The following is a 13,846-nucleotide window of genomic DNA, read 5'->3' on the forward strand; positions in this document are numbered from 1 at the left end:
CTGCACTCTAAACTAAGAGAAATCGTCTCGATGCAGCTGTTGAATCAATCTGGGAGCATGGAGATCCCCTTCCCTCCCCATTAATGTGAAAAGGCTTCGTTTTCCATCAAACTCACTCCCACCCAAAACTCAAGGGTCATCCCATGCATATCAATTGACAGTGCTTGACCAACTCTGGTTTCGGTGAAATGAATTACATAGATTTATATTTGGCAGAGATGTGCCACCGAAACTAGAGGGCAATCGAAGCTCCTTTACACCAAATATTGGTCATTGAAGTTTGACCTGACTCTGACGACTCAATAATCCTGTGGTTATCCCATCTTATCTCATAGTTGCCCTGCAAAGTTAATTCTGATGTCATTTTTAATGCTGTTGAGGATACATATTGCTCCGAATACAAGGGGAAAGAAACCTTCATAAAACGCTTACTTTAGTTTTCTGACCTTGATATTTGATATTTCGGATTTCCTTAAATCTGCCAGATTTTAGGTACACCAAGGCAATCCCTGTAAGTCTGAAGGTGTGCACTTTAATACTTTGGAGTTATGACTGTTACCTTGATGGTAGGATGGCGTAGAGGTACGCACACTCTCTCCCGAAGCTGTTTAGCCTGGGTTTGAATCTCGATCCAGCTATAAACTCTCATCCTGGTGTCTCATCGGTCAGGTGATTCATCAATGTGTCCCTAGGATGGACTTTAAACTGGACATACTATCTGCTGACGTTGGACGTTAAAGATCTCTCGGTGTCCTTTGTAAAGAGACCAGCTATCGCATGCACCATGAACCAATTTGACATTCTTGCCCGAGCCTCCAAGGGGGCACTATCAGTGGCGCAGTCACGCCGTCAGCCGGCCTGTGATGCTATTCGCAGCAATGTGCTGCATACGAAAGATGATCTGGATGGCACTTGACTTGAAATGATGCCGGTTGCTAACTTTGTAACTGTGATGGAATTTTTCAATCCTGATGAGGTTTGCCCATCCACACCAAACTGCATGACTAATTTCTTGAAGCGATGCTGTCCATTGATCAGGTGGCTGGTGTAACTTCAATACATAATATTCAAATATTGGGGCAGAATGGCAAATTTTCTCTGGCATGAGATTCCCCTTCAAAATCTGTCAGATTGGTATGATTTATTTTGCTGACGGCTGCGAACCATTTTCTTCAATGGCTGCGAACTCCATTTGTTACTGTTGGACTTGCTTGTTGATAAAGAACATCCTTAAAATTAGACCTTGACTGCAGTGAGGCTCTGCTGTCGTTCATCTTCAAAATGAGCCTTGTCTTCTCTACTTATCCAAAAATATATAATTTGGAGCAAAATGTGCATGAATGCAAATAAAGCTGGGTCCGAAAGATTCTGTATGTATTCAGCCATGTGCTTCCACCTGTCTTCTGCCATCTGGGTGACGATTTGAACTCTGGAGTTTGTGGAAGGGTAGGCCCAGGACAGTGATTGGGCAACAATGGCACCACCTACAAAACCTTACCTCGGTGAAAGGACAATGAGCTGAGATCAGCCAACCACAAATATGACATGCTTCTGGAATGTTCCACGCAAATGACCACACCACCTTTCACACATTTCCCCAGCTTCCATAGCCTCAACGTAATATCTGCTTCCCAGTTCCCTCTGGCCCCCAAAAAATGGAACTGTCAGGTGCTGGGGAACTTATTGAACAGGAATGTCAAGAACAGCCATTGTTTGTGCTGTTTAAAGATTGATAATACAGAAGGAAAGATGGAGATTTCATTGTGTTTGTCAACAGAGTGACCACAAGATGGTGCCATTGCCAGAGGATCACATCGGATGTAGATATTTGATTTATAATTGAACTTCAGCAAAGGTTGATTGAAAGTTTGCGTGAAACGGCCACTTGGGACAACTCCAAACCAAGTTTCATTCCTGTTTTTTTTTCTTTTTTTTTTGTATACAACATCGAGGCTAGTGAAAGAGCTAACATTAATCACACAAAAAGTCAAACCGACACATAAAACACAAAATAAGGGGAGCGGTAGACAAGATGGGAGAGAGGGGGAAGGACACAAACACAACATTTGAGAACAAGGACATCGAGAGAACTGTGGGAGGGAGAGGGCTTGGGGGGAGGTGGGAGAGGTATAAAACATATGGACACTGCAAGGACTTCCAGGAAAGAAGTTGGAATTTCGAAAAAGTGTATCTGGGGTGAATTAGCGGGGGTAGAAAAGATCAAGGTTTTGGATGGGGGAAGATAAGAGATGTTGGTGAACAGCTTTTTTAAAGACCTGGAGGGAGGAGTGGGATTGAAGAGAGTGATGGAGTTTGTTCCAGAGGTGGGAGAAAAGGGGAATGAAAGAGTGAAGGTGAGCAGAGAGCCTAGATTTTGGCAGTTTAACCATAAGAGGGTTGCTGGCAGATCTTGTGCGACCTGTAGGAATATTTCGGGGACAGAGCACAGAGAGCTGGGGGAGCTAGGCCGGAGAGGAGTCGGTATAAGACAGAAAGACCACCAACCTGCCTGCGGTGAGTGAGTGAAGCCCTCAGAGTTAGCTTCATCGCAGGAGATTCCAATGATTCTGAAAGCTTTGGCTTCAACAGCGTGAAGCCGAGCTAGGTGTGAGGCAGGAGCACCGGCCCAGAGGGGGGAACAGTATTCCATTGAGCTGCGGATGAAAGCCTTGTATGTGGTGAGGATCTCAGGTGTGCCAAGGAAGGACTTCGCACGACGGAGGATGCCCAGTCAGCGACTGGCTTTGGAGGCCAGCTTGGAAATGTGGTTTTCCCAAGAAATATCATGGCAGATAGTGAGATCCAAAAGCTTGAGCGCCAGAACTTCTTGGAGAGGATTGTTGAGAAAGTAGATGGGAGGGTTGTCCAGTCGATCTTTTTGGAGAGACATAGTAAGAGTGTGAGATTTGTCAGGATTGAAAGACATGTTCCACTTGTTTGACCAGTCTGATTTTGTCCAGGTCTGCAGAGAGTGAGGAGGCAGCAGGCTGCCGATCTGAGGGATGAGGAATGGAGCGGCAGAGAGTGGAGTCATCAGCAAAGAGATAGAGAGGATTTTCCAGAGAGTCGGGGAGATCGTTGATGAAGACCAGAAAAATCACAGGGCCCAGAACACTACCTTGGGGAACTCCAGCCAGAACAGGAAGGGGCGATGAGAGAAATCTATTCAGGGCCACACGTTGACTACGACCAGCGAGGAAGTCCGCAAGCCAAGTGTGGAGATTTCCATGGATACCATAGGAGTAGAGTTTGGTGAGCAGAGCTGGGTGCCAGACCGTATCGAACGCATGTGATATGTCAAGGGAGAGAGCTCTGATTTCCTGTTGTGCATTGAGGACCTCCATTCATTGTTGAGACAGCAGAAGCAGCATGTCCAGAGTAGAATGACCTGGTCTGAATCCAAATTGATGATTGGAGATCAAGCCATTGGAGAAGAGGAAGGATTTGATATCCGAAGCAATGATGGATTCCATGACTTTGCTGATGATTGGGAGCAGGCTGATTGGTCTGTAGTTGCAAGGATCTGTTTTTGCAGCTTTTTTGTGTAAAGTGATAATGTTTGCTGATTTCCAAGATGATGGCAGATGACCTTGAGCAAAAGAGAGGGTGAAAAGAACAGAGAGAGGGTGAGATAGAGCGGCAGAGCAGGATTTTAGTACCCGTGGGCTGATGCTGTCTGGTCCAGTTGCAGAATCAGAGTCGAGGTTTGACAAAAACTTCTCCACCTTGTCAGGAGAGAAGGACACGAGTCCAGGAGCAGTTGGGTTTGACTGGGTGAGGTGGGAACAGAGAGAGATGGGTTTGGGACACAAGATTTTGAGGCAAACACAGAGTTGAGGCATTCGGCTTTGTCACGTGCGGTGTCAACTGTGTAGCCATTTGAGGTGAGGGAGGCGATGGAGGGGGCAACAAACACCAGAAACGGATTTGACCAGACGCCACCAGGATTTGGAGGAAGGAGACAGGTTTGAGAGTTCATTCTTGAGTGTGGAGAGATTGCTTCCTGGCACTTCTGAGGGTAGACACACACTTGTTCCAAGCTTGGTGGAAAGAACTGAGATTGCCTTCAGTTGGATTTGCCTTCCAAGAGGCAAAGGCAAGTTGTTTCAGGGCAACTGCCTCACCACAAAATTCAGTGTACCATGGACGGGAGGAAGGGTAAGACAACTGAAGACGAGATGGGATGAATCTGTGCATGAGAGAGAGCAGTTTGCTTTCGAAGAATTCCCAGGAAGAATTGATGTCAGAAGCAGTAGAGATGAGAGACCAGTCCAGATGATTGATGGCTGCTTGAAGACCGTGCCAGTCGGCCTGAGTGAAATGCCAGACTTGTCGGCGCTGAGGAGGCTCTCTGAGAATGGCCAGAGAGATGTCCACTTTAACAAGCACATGATCAGAAGAACCGATTGGAGCAGAAGAAGAGCAGCAGACATTTGCAGGGAAGTTTGTCATAACCAAGTCTAGAAGAGAAGATACTCCATTGACTGAGATCCGGGTTGGGAAATTGACACATTGTGTCAGTCCCAATGAGTCGCAGAAGTCCTTTGCTGAGGTGCCATGGCTGGTGAGAGATGAACCCACACCCAGCCAGCTGGCATGATGACAGTTGAAATCGCCACATATGAGGAAGAGTGAGTTGGGATGAGTTGATAGAAGTTGGTCCATGTTGTCAGATAGCGACATGTAAATGGAGTCATCACTGTTTGGAGGACGGTACAGAACACATATGAACAAAAGGTGGGAGCGGAGAGGAAGCCGTATCCAGAGGTACTCCTGGGGGTGGGGTGGAGAGTGAGGAAGAGTTTTTGATAAAGATAGCAACCCCACCATCAGGACGAGGCTCAAGTCTCTCATACCAGGGGGGGGGGGGGGGGGGGGAGTAACCAGGAAGAGATATGAAGGAATCAGAGACATCTTGAAGGAGGAAAGTTTCTGTTAAGCAGATCAAGTCTGAATTGTCAGAAGCAACCTGAATGGAGAGATCAATCAGGTTTGAGCGACGGCCCTGGATGTTTGAGGTCCATATCGTTAATGAGGAGAGAGGAGGAGCATCGGGTGTAGGACAGGGGAGGGGAGGGGTAGGAGCAGATGAAGGATGAGAGTGGGAGGTAGGAAGAGCAGTTGATGGTGTGTCAGAGATTACAGAAGAGTTACAAGAAAGGGAACGATGAGGACGAAAGGTTTGATGGTGATGGGATGAGGCACAGTGAGGGGTGCTTTGAGGGGTAGCAGAGGAAAGTAGAAGGTTGGGGGAGGTGGAGGTATGAGATAGAAGGGAGATGGTCAGGAGGAGGCAGCTTTGAGTGGGAGGGGGGATAATTGGAGAGGGATGGGATGGTATGGGGGGAGATAACAATTTGGGTTTATTGTGATTTTCAAGTTAGCGATCCGTTTAAGAATGATAGAGGAGGGGTGGAATGAATGTGAATTTAGAGCATGTAGTGATTTAGAATTATAAGAGATTGAATATTTTTTGGATCTGGAATGAGTTGGAGAGGAAATTGAAAAGAGCCTTTTAAATAGGAAGAAAAACAGCGTGTTGTAATAGCTCGTTCCTTTGATTGTATTCAACTGAGGTCCCGTTGGAACTACTCAAAGACAGTATTGTATTTTTCCCCTCTGCCCACACACTTTTCCATGAGCCTCCATTTTGGGAAAACAAAATCTACATGGGACGATTCCAAACCAAATTTCAATCCATGTGAGACCATCCCTAGCCAAGTTTCAAACCCCGTAGGACAGAATCCTAACAAGCATTTAACGTGGGGAAAGGATTACAACCCAGGGATCAGTCCATGTGAGACGATTACAAACCAATCATCAGTCCATGTGAGACAAACTAGAGCTTCCAGGGAAGCAGAACTCAACTGAACTGACTGGACAACTTTAATGGCGGCCATTTTGTGACAGATCGGGTTGACATGCAATTGCAACCGACCTTGTGTGGTAAGAGTCTCACACACCAAGTTTGATCAAAATCCGTAAATTCTTGTGGACGTTAAAGTCTTAACGTCGTTTCAGAGCTGAAAACAATATGGCGGCCATTTTGTGACGGATCGGGTTGGAATGCAATAGCAACCGACCTTGTGTGGTAAGGGTTAAACATTCTAAGTTTGATCAAAATCTGTTAATATTTGTGGACGCTAGTGTTGACGTCGTTTTCATGACCAAAAACAAAATGGTCGCCTAAGTTCGCCATTTTTCAACAGATCGGGCTGAAATGTAATACCAACCTGGTCCTTGGGGTAAGGATGCTGCATGTCAAGTTTGATCAGAATCGGTTGATATTTGTGGATGCTGGAGTGTTAACGTCGAAAAGTTAACAGACGACGGATGCCGGAGGGTTCAGTATGTGATGAACCCGAGTTGAGTTAATAAAAACCCGAGGATTAGTCCATGTAATCAATTACAAACTGAGGATCAGTCCATGTAATCAATTACAAACTGAGGATTAGTCCATGTAATCAATTACAAACTGAGGATTAGTCCATGTAATCAATTACAAACTGAGGATTAGTCCATGTGATGCAATTACAAACCGAGGATCAGTCCATGTGATGCAATTACAAACCGAGGATCAGTCCCTGTGAGACTATTTTAAAAACCGAGGATCAGTCCATGTGATGCAATTACAAACTGGGGATCAGTCCATGTGATGCAATTAGAAACTGAGGATTAGTCCATGTGATGCAATTACAAACTGGGGGATTAGTCCATGTGATGGAATTACAAACCGAGGATTAGTCCATGTGATGCAATTACAAACTGAGGGATTAGTCCATGTGATGCAATTACAAACTGAGGATCAGTCCATGTGATGCAATTACAAACTGAGGGATTAGTCCATGTGATGGAATTACAAACCGAGGATTAGTCCATGTGATGCAATTACAAACTGAGGGATTAGTCCATGTGATGCAATTACAAACTGAGGGATCAGTACATGTGATGCAATTACAAACTGAGGATTAGTCCATGTGATGCAATTACAAACCAACGATCAGTCCATGTGATGGAATTACAAACCGAGGATCAGTCCACGTGATGCAATTACAAACCGAGGATCAGTCCATGTGAGACTATTACAATCCAATCATCAGTCCATGTGAGACAAATAAAAACCGAGGATTAGTCCATGTGATGCAATTACAAACTGAGGATTTGTCCATGTGATGCAATTACAAACCAACGATCAGTCCATGTGATGGAATTACAAACCGAGGATCAGTCCACGTGATGCAATTACAAACCGAGGATCAGTCCATGTGAGACTATTACAATCCAATCATCAGTCCATGTGAGACAAATAAAAACCGAGGATTAGTCCATGTGATGCAATTACAAACCGAGGATCAGTCCATGTGAGACAATTACAAACCGAGGATCAGTCCATGTGAGACTATTACAATCCAATCATCAGTCCATGTGAGACAAATAAAAACCGAGGATTAGTCCATGTGATGCAATTACAAACCGAGGATCAGTCCATGTGAGACAATTACAAACCGAGGATCAGTCCATGTGAGACTATTACAATCCAATCATCAGTCCATGTGAGACAAATAAAAACCGAGGATTAGTCCATGTGATGCAATTACAAACCGAGGATCAGTCCATGTGAGACAAATAAAAACCGAGGATCAGTCCATGTGATGCAATTACAAACCGAGGATCAGTCCATGTGAGACTAACATTTATTTCACAAACAAATCAACCAGACAAACAAAATATACTTTTTCAGTATGGCCTTCTCCATCGCTGCTCCCACCCTCTGGAACTCACTACCTCACACCATCAGAGACTCCTCCTCACTCACCACATTCAAAACATCACTAAAGACCCACCTGTTCAACACTGCATTCAACATTCAACCCACAGCATTTAACCCCTGACTATCTCTTCTCCTTCTCCCTCCTTTTGCTTTAAATATTTCCCTATTGATTCTTGTCTTTTTGCAATTGTTGTTTTCATGTATTGTTATGCATTATGTTTGCCACTCTGTCAAAGCGCCTTTGGGCTTCTGGAAAAGCGCTATACAAAATAAATGAATTATTATTATTATTATTATTATTACAATCCAATCATCAGTCCATGTGAGACAAATAAAAACCGAGGATTAGTCCATGTGATGCAATTACAAACTGAGGATTTGTCCATGTGATGCAATTACAAACCAATCAGTCCTTGTGATGCAATTAGAAACCAACGATCAGTCCATGTGATACAATTACAAACCGAGGATCAGTCGATGTGATGCAATTAAAAACCAACGATCAGTCGATGTGAGACAATTACAAACCGAGGATCAGTCCATGTGAGACAATTTTAAAACCGAGGATTAGTCCATGTGATGCAATTACAAACCGAGGATCAGTCCATGTGATGCAATTACAAACCGAGGATCAGTCCATGTGATGCAATTACAAACCGAGGATCAGTCCATGTGATGCAATGACAAACCGAGGATCAGTCCATGTGAGACAATTACAAACCGAGGATCAGTCCATGTGATGCAATTACAAACCGAGGGTCAGTCCATGTGATGCAATTAAAAACCGAGGATCAGTCCATGTGATGCAATGACAAACCGAGGATCAGTCCATGTGATGCAATTACAAACCGAGGGTCAGTCCATGTGATGCAATTACAAACCGAGGGTCAGTCCATGTGATGCAATTAAAAACCGAGGATCAGTCCATGTGATGCAATTACAAACCGAGGATCAGTCCATGTGAGACAATTACAAACCGAGGATCAGTCCATGTGAGACAATTAAAAACCGAGGATCAGTCCATGTGATGCAATTCCAAACCGAGGATCAGTCCATGTGAAACAATTACAAACCGAGGATCAGTCCATGTGAGAATTAAAAACCGAGGATCAGTCCATGTGATGCAATTGAAAACCGAGGATCAGTCCATGTGATGCAATTACAAACCGAGGATCAGTCCATGTGAGACAATTACAAACCGAGGATCAGTCGATGTGATGCAATTAAAAACCAACGATCAGTCGATGTGAGACAATTACAAACCGAGGATCAGTCCATGTGAGACAATTTTAAAACCGAGGATTAGTCCATGTGATGCAATTACAAACCGAGGATCAGTCCATGTGATGCAATTACAAACCGAGGATCAGTCCATGTGATGCAATTACAAACCGAGGATCAGTCCATGTGATGCAATGACAAACCGAGGATCAGTCCATGTGAGACAATTACAAACCGAGGATCAGTCCATGTGAGACAATTACAAACCGAGGATCAGTCCATGTGAGACAATTACAAACCGAGGATCAGTCCATGTGATGCAATTAAAAACCGAGGATCAGTCCATGTGAGACAATTACAAACCGAGGATCAGTCCATGTGAGACAATTACAAACCGAGGATCAGTCCATGTGAGACAATTAAAAACCGAGGATTAGTCCATGTGAGACAATTACAAACCGAGAATCAGTCCATGTGAGACAATTAAAAACCGAGGATCAGTCCATGTGATGCAATTACAAACCGAGGATCAGTCCATGTGATGCAATGACAAACCGAGGATCAGTCCATGTGATGCAATTAAAAACCGAGGATCAGTCCATGTGATGCAATTACAAACCGAGGATCAGTCCATGTAATACAATTACAAACCGAGGATCAGTCCATGTGAGACAATTAAAAACCGAGGATCAGTCCATGTGATGCAATTCCAAACCGAGGATCAGTCCATGTGAAACAATTACAAACCGAGGATCAGTCCATGTGATGCAATGACAAACCGAGGATCAGTCCATGTGAGACAATTACAAACCGAGGATCAGTCCATGTGATGCAATACCAAACCGAGGATCAGTCCATGTGATGCAATTAAAAACCGAGGATCAGTCCATGTGATGCAATTACAAACCGAGGATCAGTCCATGTAATACAATTACAAACCGAGGATCAGTCCATGTGAGACAATTAAAAACCGAGGATCAGTCCATGTGAAACAATTACAAACCGAGGATTAGTCCCTGTGAAACAATTACAAACCGAGGATTAGTCCCTGTGAGACAATTTAAAAAACCGAGGATCAGTCCATGTGATGCAATTACAAACTGAGGATTAGTCCATGTGATGCAATTACAAACTGAGGGATTAGTCCATGTGATGGAATTACAAACTGAGGATTAGTCCATGTGATGCAATTACAAACTGAGGATTAGTCCATGTGATGCAATTACAAACTGAGGATTAGTCCATGTGATGCAATTACAAACTGAGGATTAGTCCATGTGATGCAATTACAAACTGAGGATTAGTCCATGTGATGCAATTACAAACAGGATTAGTCCATGTGATGCAATTACAAACTGAGGATTAGTCCATGTGATGCAATTACAAACTGAGGATTAGTCCATGTGATGCAATTACAAACTGAGGATTAGTCCATGTGATGCAATTACAAACTGAGGGATTAGTCCATGTGATGCAATTACAAACCGGGAATCAGTCCATGTGAGGCAATTAAAAACCGAGAATCAGTCCATGTGATGCAATTAAAAACCGAGGATAAATCCATGTGATGCAATTACAAACCGAGGATCAGTCCATGTGATGCAATTAAAAACCGAGGATCAGTCCATGTGATGCAATTACAAACCTCGGTTCAGTCCATGTGAGACAATTACAAACCGAGGATCAGTCCAAGTGATGCAATTACAAACCGGGAATCAGTCCATGTGAGGCAATTACAAACCGAGGATCAGTCCATGTGATGCAATTGAAAACCGGGAATCAGTCCATGTGAGGCAATTACAAACCGAGGATCAGTCCATGTGATGCAATTACAAACCTCGGTTCAGTCCATGTGAGACAATTACAAACCGAGGATCAGTCCAAGTGATGCAATTACAAACCGGGAATCAGTCCATGTGAGGCAATTACAAACCGAGGATCAGTCCAAGTGATGCAATTACAAACCGGGAATCAGTCCATGTGATGCAATTGAAAACCGAGGATCAGTCCATGTGATGCAATTGAAAACCGAGGATCAGTCCATGTGAGAATTGAAAACTGAGGATCAGTCCAAGTGATGCAATTACAAACCGGGAATCAGTCCATGTGATGCAATTACAAACCGAGGATCAGTCCAAGTGATGCAATTACAAACCGAGGATCAGTCCAAGTGATGCAATTACAAACCGGGAATCAGTCCATGTGAGGCAATTACAAACCTCGGTTCAGTCCATGTGAGACAATTACAAACCGAGGATCAGTCCAAGTGATGCAATTACAAACCGGGAATCAGTCCATGTGAGGCAATTACAAACCGAGGATCAGTCCAAGTGATGCAATTACAAACCGGGAATCAGTCCATGTGAGGCAATTACAAACCGAGGATCAGTCCAAGTGATGCAATTACAAACCGGGAATCAGTCCATGTGAGGCAATTACAAACCGAGGATCAGTCCATGTGATGCAATTGAAAACCGAGGATCAGTCCATGTGATGCAATTAACAAGTACAAAAAGTTTTAATTAAAACAAAAGCCGCGTCGATGTTACACAATGCCTAGATGCAGCTGTGCCTATAACGTCGATGTTATAAGCACAGGATATTCCTATTGATTCGATTACTTGATGTTATTTTTGTGCAAAGTGAAAATATATCTCGGCAATTTCCCGTGTGTGGCGACGAATTTTTAATATATCTCGGCATTTTCCCGTCTGTTATTTCAGGCGGTGTATGACTGACCATGCCGCGATTGAAAAAAATATATATCTCGGCAATTTCCCGTGTGTGGCGACACGTGAACGAAGCTATGCTCCTCTCTCCACATTATTGTGACGACGTATAAATTAAATATTTCATCGTGACGATTGTCATCAAATGGACGAATTTTTAATATATCTCGGCATTTTCCCGTCTGTTATTTCGGGCGGTGTATGACTGAGCATGCCGCGATTTAAACAAAATATATATATCTCGGCATTTTCCCGTCTCTTATTTCGGGCGGTGTATGACTGAGCATGCCGCGATTTAAAAAAAAAATATGTCAATGGACTTGAAGTTACAGGCCTTTGAGAATTCATTTCGTTCTATAAAGGGCAACTTTCATCGCATTTTCTTCCCGTTTTTTTTCAACCGAGTCTAAAACTATGTTGGCGACTGTGAAAAATGAAATGATATATCGAATTTGATTTGAAAGAAAACTGTGTGAGAGGAAGACACCACGGGCCTACAAAACAGGCCTCAAAGCTATGCGAGTTAATAAAATGGTGGATATTTGTTTATATGAAGGCTCTCCCAGAATGGGTGGAGCTATGGTTCCCAGAATGGGTGGAGCTTTGAGGTTTTGTCTTCTCTGCAAGAACAACAACAAGAAGAGGAAGAAGAAGACGTGGTAACAACAACAACAGCAGAGTGCACTCTATGAGCAGTGTCCGCGACGCGGCTAAAAACTGAGGATCAGTCCATGTGATGCAATTACAAACCAATCATCAGTCCTTGTGATGCAATTGCAAAGCAAGGATGACGTCATAGGAATCAAACTTTATTCCACATGGGTAGTCAATCGTATTCATATATATACATTGTTACGGAACCCAAAGTCGGCCTCTGTTCCCCTTACCGAGGGGGGATTAATCCCCTCATCTCTGACTGACCGACGGGGTCCCTGACGCTGCCCAGCTACCTCCGGAAAGGCAGGTGCACAGCCCCGTTCGTACCGCGGACAGATGTTAATTGCCGAGCGGTTTTAGCAACCGCGGCACGAACTATTAACAGGAACTAACCCAATTCCGAAACGTTGGCCAAATCGTGCCACAGGTATTCAATGAAGGAAATCACTAAGACGACGGATGTGAAGAAGAGGAAGACAGCAGTAGGAAATACGAATATGATTTATTTGCTATTATTTACAACCAAAAGAAACCAAGGAGGAGGAAAGATAATAAAATAAAATACAGAAGAAGAAGAGGACACAGTGCAAATTAGCTTACCTACTACAGTCTTACTTAACCCCAAGGACAAGACACACAGAACAGACTACGATCACACTTACACGACTGGGGAATGGAGGCAGGAACGAATGCTGGAAGGAGAGAGGAAGGTTCAGCTGGAGCAGATGGTTCGGGCTTGATCCCGCACGGGACGTCGGGCTGGACCTCGACGGCCACCGATCCTGGTTCCCGCGTGGTAACGGGTCGAAGCTGCCTGGTGGAGCCAACGCTGCCTGGTAGAGTCAACGCTGCCTGGTGGAGTCAACGCTGCCTGGTGGAGTCAACGCTGCCTGGTGGAGTCAAAGCTGCCTGGTGGAGTCAAAGCTGCGTGGTACTGCTCGTGGGGCTCCGTCACTTTTCTCGCTCTCGACTCATCTGCCGCATCTCTCTCTCCGACCCCCTCAAAGGCTTCCGCGCGCGCTTTTATAGCGTGCATCCAGATCAACCCGCGCCACGCCCGAGCTGGTCTCTCACCGGTCCTGATTGGCGGGTCGGGGCTCGCTGGCTCCACCTTGTGATGACGATCGGCGGCCAACGCCCTGGATTCGGCGGCTCCTACCCCTTCTTCTCCGATCTGACCGCGTGTTCAATGGAGTTTTGTGGCGAAAACCATGAAGCAGCAGCGGCGAATGCAGAAAACCGCACGCGGAAAACCGCACAATGCAGTTGGCAATTGATGACAAAAGGGGAATTGGAAGGGAATCTACCTTATTTGAATTCGGTGCAATGGAGTGTCAATTAATGGAAGACAAAGCCTTAATCTAATACACATAATAAGGAGATAACTACTGAACAGACTTCTACCGACTCCTCTCCGGCCTTGCTCCCCCAGCTCTCTTTGTGCTCTGTCCCCCAAATATTCCTACAG

This window comes from Myxine glutinosa, chromosome 8 (genome assembly GCF_964187855.1).
Source record: "Myxine glutinosa chromosome 8, kmMyxGlut1.1, whole genome shotgun sequence".
Classification (NCBI taxonomy): Eukaryota; Metazoa; Chordata; class Myxini; order Myxiniformes; family Myxinidae; genus Myxine; species Myxine glutinosa.